Source organism: Amia ocellicauda, unplaced genomic scaffold (assembly GCF_036373705.1).
Source record: "Amia ocellicauda isolate fAmiCal2 unplaced genomic scaffold, fAmiCal2.hap1 HAP1_SCAFFOLD_249, whole genome shotgun sequence".
Classification (NCBI taxonomy): domain Eukaryota; kingdom Metazoa; phylum Chordata; class Actinopteri; order Amiiformes; family Amiidae; genus Amia; species Amia ocellicauda.
The window spans coordinates 21,416-30,000 of NW_027102812.1; positions in this window are offsets into that span (position 1 = coordinate 21,416).

Genomic DNA, 8,585 nt, shown 5'->3' on the forward strand with positions numbered 1-8,585 from the left:
TTTTTTTTCCGCCGGCCGCCTGGTCGCCCTAATGTAAAGTCAATGGGAGTGAGGAGATAGAATATTTTTCAAAGTTTTTCACTCGGCCGTCTGGTCCCCTGACTCGAAAATTTTAAAGTGCTCCCATCGGTCCCAGACCCGGGTGGCCACGAGGTGGGACCCCCCTGAGCACTGCCCCGGTGTTAGTTTTCGGAGAAATGCCCCCGTTGATTTGTTATGATTTTTTTTCCGCCGGCCGCCTGGTCGCCCTAATGTAAAGTCAATGGGAGTGAGGAGATAGAATATTTTTCAAAGTTTTTCACTCGGCCGTCTGGTCCCCTGACTCGAAAATTTTAAAGTGCTCCCATCGGTCCCAGACCCGGGTGGCCACGAGGTGGGACCCCCCTGAGCACTGCCCCGGTGTTAGTTTTCGGAGAAATGCCCCCGTTGATTTGTTATGATCCGTAGTTGCCGGCCGGCCGCCCGGCATTGCTCTATCGGATGGAGCGTGGGCTGGCTATGGGAGATTTAGCGATTTTCGGAACCGGCCCCGATCGCCCCCCAAACCGGGTGGCCACGAGGTGGGACCCCCCTGAGCACTGCCCCGGTGTTAGTTTTCGGAGAAATGCCCCCGTTGATTTGTTATGATCCGTAGTTGCCGGCCGGCCGCCCGGCATTGCTCTATCGGATGGAGCGTGGGCTGGCTATGGGAGATTTAGCGATTTTCGGAACCGGCCCCGATCGCCCCCCAAACCGGGTGGCCACGAGGTGGGACCCCCCTGAGCACTGCCCCGGTGTTAGTTTTCCGAGAAATGCCCCCGTTGATTTGTTATGATCCGTAGTTGCCGGCCGGCCGCCCGGCAGTGCTCTATCGGATGGAGCGTGGGCTGGCTATGGGAGATTTAGCGATTTTCGGAACCGGCCCCGATCGCCCCCCAAACCGGGTGGCCACGAGGTGGGACCCCCCTGAGCACTGCCCCGGTGTTAGTTTTCCGAGAAATGCCCCCGTTGATTTGTTATGATCCGTAGTTGCCGGCCGGCCGCCCGGCAGTGCTCTATCGGATGGAGCGTGGGCTGGCTATGGGAGATTTAGCGATTTTCGGAACCGGCCCCGATCGCCCCCCAAACCGGGTGGCCACGAGGTGGGACCCCCCTGAGCACTGCCCCGGTGTTAGTTTTCGGAGAAATGCCCCCGTTGATTTGTTATGATCCGTAGTTGCCGGCCGGCCGCCCGGCAGTGCTCTATCGGATGGAGCGTGGGCTGGCTATGGGAGATTTAGCGATTTTCGGAACCGGCCCCGATCGCCCCCCAAACCGGGTGGCCACGAGGTGGGACCCCCCTGAGCACTGCCCCGGTGTTAGTTTTCGGAGAAATGCCCCCGTTGATTTGTTATGATCCGTAGTTGCCGGCCGGCCGCCCGGCAGTGCTCTATCGGATGGAGCGTGGGCTGGCTATGGGAGATTTAGCGATTTTCGGAACCGGCCCCGATCGCCCCCCAAACCGGGTGGCCACGAGGTGGGACCCCCCTGAGCACTGCCCCGGTGTTAGTTTTCCGAGAAATGCCCCCGTTGATTTGTTATGATCCGTAGTTGCCGGCCGGCCGCCCGGCAGTGCTCTATCGGATGGAGCGTGGGCTGGCTATGGGAGATTTAGCGATTTTCGGAACCGGCCCCGATCGCCCCCCAAACCGGGTGGCCACGAGGTGGGACCCCCCTGAGCACTGCCCCGGTGTTAGTTTTCCGAGAAATGCCCCCGTTGATTTGTTATGATCCGTAGTTGCCGGCCGGCCGCCCGGCAGTGCTCTATCGGATGGAGCGTGGGCTGGCTATGGGAGATTTAGCGATTTTCGGAACCGGCCCCGATCGCCCCCCAAACCGGGTGGCCACGAGGTGGGACCCCCCTGAGCACTGCCCCGGTGTTAGTTTTCCGAGAAATGCCCCCGTTGATTTGTTATGATCCGTAGTTGCCGGCCGGCCGCCCGGCAGTGCTCTATCGGATGGAGCGTGGGCTGGCTATGGGAGATTTAGCGATTTTCGGAACCGGCCCCGATCGCCCCCCAAACCGGGTGGCCACGAGGTGGGACCCCCCTGAGCACTGCCCCGGTGTTAGTTTTCGGAGAAATGCCCCCGTTGATTTGTTATGATCCGTAGTTGCCGGCCGGCCGCCCGGCAGTGCTCTATCGGATGGAGCGTGGGCTGGCTATGGGAGATTTAGCGATTTTCGGAACCGGCCCCGATCGCCCCCCAAACCGGGTGGCCACGAGGTGGGACCCCCCTGAGCACTGCCCCGGTGTTAGTTTTCGGAGAAATGCCCCCGTTGATTTGTTATGATCCGTAGTTGCCGGCCGGCCGCCCGGCATTGCTCTATCGGATGGAGCGTGGGCTGGCTATGGGAGATTTAGCGATTTTCGGAACCGGCCCCGATCGCCCCCCAAACCGGGTGGCCACGAGGTGGGACCCCCCTGAGCACTGCCCCGGTGTTAGTTTTCGGAGAAATGCCCCCGTTGATTTGTTACGATTATTTTTCGCCCAGGCGATGTGCCTTTTCATTTTGTTTTGCACTTTCCTTCATTCCTTGGTGCATGCTACCATCTAACGGACACATTTCGGTACTGCAGTTTGAAAGTAATTTCCCCGTCTAGGGATCTCTCTCTCGTCTAGGGACACTGCTGTACACACACACACACACACACACACACACACACACACACACACACACACACACACACACACACAGTGAGAGAGAGGGAGAGATAGAGAGAGAGAGAGGTGGAGAGGGAGAGAGAGGTGGAGATAGAGAGATGGAGATAGAGATGGAGATAGAGAGAGATGGAGATAGAGAGAGAGATGGAGATGGAGAGAGAGATGGTGATAGAGAGATAGAGATAGAGAGAGAGATGGTGATAGAGAGAGAGATGGTGATAGAGAGATGGAGATAGAGAGAGAGATGGTGATAGAGAGAGAGTCGTCACACTCTGGAACAAACTCCCCAGAAGCTGAAAGTTGGGGAACATTATGATGATCTTTATTTCTTGGCAGATAATAAATGATGATCTTACAGAGGGCGACTTACAACACCAGTGCAAACATACAGCGAAGGACAAGGCATCAATCGCGACAGAATCCCTTGAGTTAAAGCAGCAGATTCAGAATAACACACGTCAAAACAGACTGGAGACTAAAACGAGCACGAAAGGTGTCGAATATGTGGCCTCCTCTCGCTTGTAAACTCTCTCGTGTTCCTGTCGATGGGGTCGGCGGCTCGGGGCAGCGGCCTAGCAGCAGCAGGCAGGCCACCCGGCTGCCTGGGGCTGACCTCCGGGGCAGGCAGGCAGGCTGACCTCCAGGGCAGGCAGGCAGGCAGGCAGGCAGACCTCCAGGGCTAACAGGCTGACCTCCAGGGCTGGCAGGCTGACCTCCAGGGCTGGAAGGCAGGATGGCAGACCTCCAGGGCAGGCAGGCAGGCAGGCAGGCAGGCAGGCAGACCTCCAGGGCTGGCAGGGAGACCTCCAGGGCTGGCAGGCAGGCAGGCAGGGCTGTGTGGCTGGGGAGGGCAGGCTGGCAGGCAGGTAGGCCGTGCTGCTGCCAGGGCTGGAAGGCTGACCTCCAGGGCAGGCAGGCAGGCAGACCTCCAGGGCAGGCAGGCAGGTAGGCCGTGCTGCTGCCAGGGCTGGCAGGCTGACCTCCAGGGCAGGCAGGCAGGCAGGCAGACCTCCAGGGCTGGCAGGCTGACCTCCAGGGCAGGCAGGCAGGCAGGCAGGCAGACCTCCAGGGCTAACAGGCTGACCTCCAGGGCTGGCAGGCTGACCTCCAGGGCTGGAAGGCAGGATGGCAGACCTCCAGGGCAGGCAGGCAGGCAGGCAGGCAGGCAGGCAGACCTCCAGGGCTGGCAGGGAGACCTCCAGGGCTGGCAGGCAGGCAGGCAGGGCTGTGTGGCTGGGGAGGGCAGGCTGGCAGGCAGGTAGGCCGTGCTGCTGCCAGGGCTGGAAGGCTGACCTCCAGGGCAGGCAGGCAGGCAGACCTCCAGGGCAGGCAGGCAGGTAGGCCGTGCTGCTGCCAGGGCTGGCAGGCTGACCTCCAGGGCAGGCAGGCAGGCAGGCAGACCTCCAGGGCTGGCAGGCTGACCTCCAGGGCAGGCAGGCAGGCAGGCAGGCAGACCTCCAGGGCTAACAGGCTGACCTCCAGGGCTGGCAGGCTGACCTCCAGGGCTGGAAGGCAGGATGGCAGACCTCCAGGGCAGGCAGGCAGGCAGGCAGGCAGGCAGGCAGACCTCCAGGGCTGGCAGGGAGACCTCCAGGGCTGGCAGGCAGGCAGGCAGGGCTGTGTGGCTGGGGAGGGCAGGCTGGCAGGCAGGTAGGCCGTGCTGCTGCCAGGGCTGGAAGGCTGACCTCCAGGGCAGGCAGGCAGGCAGACCTCGAGGGCAGGCAGGCAGGTAGGCCGTGCTGCTACCAGGGCAGGCAGGCAGACCTCCAGGGCTAACAGGCTGACCTCCAGGGCAGGCAGTGCTGCTACCAGGGCTGGATAGCAGACCTCCAGGGCTGGATAGCAGACCTCCAGGGCTAACAGGCAGACCTCCAGGGCTGGCAGGCAGGCAGGCAGACCTCCAGGGCAGGCAGTGCTGCTACCAGGGCTGGATAGCAGACCTCCAGGGCAGGCAGTGCTGCTACCAGGGCAGGCAGTGCTGCTGCCAGGGCTGGATGGCAGGCAGGCAGACCTCCAGGGCTAACAGGCTGACCTCCAGGGCAGGCAGGCAGACCTCCAGGGCTAACAGGCTGACCTCCAGGGCAGGCAGTGCTGCTACCAGGGCAGGCAGGCTGTCCTCCAGGGCTGGATAGCAGACCTCCAGGGCAGGCAGTGCTGCCACCAGGGCAGGCAGGCTGTCCTCCAGGGCTGGATAGCAGACCTCCAGGGCAGGCAGTGCTGCTACCAGGGCAGGCAGGCTGTCCTCCAGGGCTGGATAGCAGACCTCCAGGGCAGGCAGTGCTGCTACCAGGGCAGGCAGTGCTGCTGCCAGGGCTGGATGGCAGGCAGGCAGACCTCCAGGGCTGGATAGCAGACCTCCAGGGCTAACAGGCTGACCTCCAGGGCTGGCAGGCTGACCTCCAGGGCTGGAAGGCAGGATGGCAGACCTCCAGGGCAGGCAGGCAGGCAGGCAGGCAGGCAGGCAGACCTCCAGGGCTGGCAGGGAGACCTCCAGGGCTGGCAGGCAGGCAGGCAGGGCTGTGTGGCTGGGGAGGGCAGGCTGGCAGGCAGGTAGGCCGTGCTGCTGCCAGGGCTGGAAGGCTGACCTCCAGGGCAGGCAGGCAGGCAGACCTCGAGGGCAGGCAGGCAGGTAGGCCGTGCTGCTACCAGGGCAGGCAGGCAGACCTCCAGGGCTAACAGGCTGACCTCCAGGGCAGGCAGTGCTGCTACCAGGGCTGGATAGCAGACCTCCAGGGCTGGATAGCAGACCTCCAGGGCTAACAGGCAGACCTCCAGGGCTGGCAGGCAGGCAGGCAGACCTCCAGGGCAGGCAGTGCTGCTACCAGGGCTGGATAGCAGACCTCCAGGGCAGGCAGTGCTGCTACCAGGGCAGGCAGTGCTGCTGCCAGGGCTGGATGGCAGGCAGGCAGACCTCCAGGGCTAACAGGCTGACCTCCAGGGCAGGCAGGCAGACCTCCAGGGCTAACAGGCTGACCTCCAGGGCAGGCAGTGCTGCTACCAGGGCAGGCAGGCTGTCCTCCAGGGCTGGATAGCAGACCTCCAGGGCAGGCAGTGCTGCCACCAGGGCAGGCAGGCTGTCCTCCAGGGCTAACAGGCAGACCTCCAGGGCTAACAGGCAGACCTCCAGGGCAGGCAGGCAGACCTCCAGGGCAGGCAGTGCTGCTACCAGGGCTGGATAGCAGACCTCCAGGGCTAACAGGCAGACCTCCAGGGCTGGCAGTGCTGCTACCAGGGCTGGATAGCAGACCTCCAGGGCTGGATAGCAGACCTCCAGGGCTAACAGGCAGACCTCCAGGGCAGGCAGGCAGACCTCCAGGGCTGGATAGCTGACCTCCAGGGCTGGATAGCAGACCTCCAGGGCTAACAGGCTGACCTCCAGGGCTAACAGGCAGACCTCCAGGGCAGGCAGGCAGACCTCCAGGGCAGGCAGTGCTGCTACCAGGGCTGGATAGCAGACCTCCAGGGCTAACAGGCAGACCTCCAGGGCTGGAAGGCAGGCAGTGCTGCTACCAGGGCAGGCAGGCTGTCCTCCAGGGCTGGAAGGCAGACCTCCAGGGCAGGCAGGCAGACCTCCAGGGCAGGCAGTGCTGCTACCAGGGCTGGATAGCAGACCTCCAGGGCTGGATAGCAGACCTCCAGGGCTAACAGGCAGACCTCCAGGGCTGGCAGGCTGACCTCCAGGGCAGGCAGGCAGGCAGGCAGACCTCCAGGGCTGGATAGCTGACCTCCAGGGCTGGATAGCAGACCTCCAGGGCTAACAGGCTGACCTCCAGGGCTAACAGGCAGACCTCCAGGGCAGGCAGGCAGACCTCCAGGGCAGGCAGTGCTGCTACCAGGGCTGGATAGCAGACCTCCAGGGCTAACAGGCAGACCTCCAGGGCTGGAAGGCAGGCAGTGCTGCTACCAGGGCAGGCAGGCTGTCCTCCAGGGCTGGAAGGCAGACCTCCAGGGCAGGCAGGCAGACCTCCAGGGCAGGCAGTGCTGCTACCAGGGCTGGATAGCAGACCTCCAGGGCTGGAAGGCAGGCAGGCAGACCTCCAGGGCAGGCAGTGCTGCTACCAGGGCTGGATAGCAGACCTCCAGGGCTGGAAGGCAGACCTCCAGGGCAGGCAGGCAGACCTCCAGGGCAGGCAGTGCTGCTACCAGGGCTGGATAGCAGACCTCCAGGGCTGGAAGGCAGGCAGGCAGACCTCCAGGGCAGGCAGTGCTGCTACCAGGGCTGGATAGCAGACCTCCAGGGCTAACAGGCAGACCTCCAGGGCAGGCAGTGCTGCTACCAGGGCTGGATAGCAGACCTCCAGGGCTAACAGGCAGACCTCCAGGGCTGGAAGGCAGGCAGTGCTGCTACCAGGGCAGGCAGGCTGTCCTCCAGGGCTGGAAGGCAGACCTCCAGGGCAGGCAGGCAGACCTCCAGGGCAGGCAGTGCTGCTACCAGGGCTGGATAGCAGACCTCCAGGGCTGGAAGGCAGGCAGGCAGACCTCCAGGGCAGGCAGTGCTGCTACCAGGGCTGGATAGCAGACCTCCAGGGCTAACAGGCAGACCTCCAGGGCTGGCAGTGCTGCTACCAGGGCTGGATAGCAGACCTCCAGGGCTGGATAGCAGACCTCCAGGGCTAACAGGCAGACCTCCAGGGCTGGCAGGCTGACCTCCAGGGCAGGCAGGCAGGCAGGCAGACCTCCAGGGCTGGATAGCTGACCTCCAGGGCTGGAAGGCAGACCTCCAGGGCTGGCAGGCTGACCTCCAGGGCAGGCAGGCCGGGCCCCCGGTGCTGCATCTCGGCCGCTGCCTGGGGCGGACCGGCCCGGGTGCCCTTGCGCTTTTTCGACACCAGGGGGCAGTTGGGTGCCATTCCGTCCCTCGTGTGGCGAAATGGCGGTACTGCACCTCCGCCTTTTTGCTGGAGAAAGTCCGCAGTCGGGACAATGCGCCACACGGTCCGTCGGCAGGAGGCCCGGGCCCGGGCACAACTCCCCGGTGGGGACGGACGCCGGGCTGGAGCTTCCCTTCAGCACACACACTCACTCACTCACTCTCTGACCGACCGACCGACCGACGGCTCCCAGCGCTCAGCCTGCAGGGCTACACACCCCGGTGGGTGCGGGCTCCGGGCTGGAGCTCTCCTTCAGCACACACACTCACTCTCTGACCGACCGAACGACCGACGGCTCCCAGCGCTCAGTCAGCAGGCCTACTCCTCCCCGGTGGGGACGGACGCCGGGCTGGAGCTTTCCTTCAGCACACACACTCACTGACTGACCGACCGACGGCTCCCAGCGCTCAGCCTGCAGGGCTACACACCCCGGTGGGTGCGGGCTCCGGGCTGGAGCTCTCCTTCAGCACACACACTCACTGACTGACCGACCGAACGACCGACGGCTCCCAGCGCTCAGCCTGCAGGGCTACACCTCCCCGGTGGGTGCGGGCTCCGGGCTGGAGCTTCCCTTCAGCACACACACTCACTCTCTGACCGACCGACCGACCGACGGCTCCCAGCGCTCAGCCTGCAGGGCTACACCTCCCCGGTGGGTGCGGGCTCCGGGCTGGAGCACACACACTCACTGACTGACCGACCGAACGACCGACGGCTCCCAGCGCTCAGCCTGCAGGGCTACACCTCCCCGGTGGGTGCGGGCTCCGGGCTGGAGCTCTCCTTCAGCACACACACTCACTCTCTGACCGACCGAACGACCGACGGCTCCCAGCGCTCAGTCAGCAGGCCTACACCTCCCCGGTGGGTGCGGGCTCCGGGCTGGAGCTTTCCTTCAGCACACACACTCACTGACTGACCGACCGAACGACCGACGGCTCCCAGCGCTCGGCCTGCAGGGCTACACCTCACCGGTGGGTGCGGGCTCCGCGCTGGAGCTTTCCTTCAGCACTCACTGACCGACGGCTCCCGGCG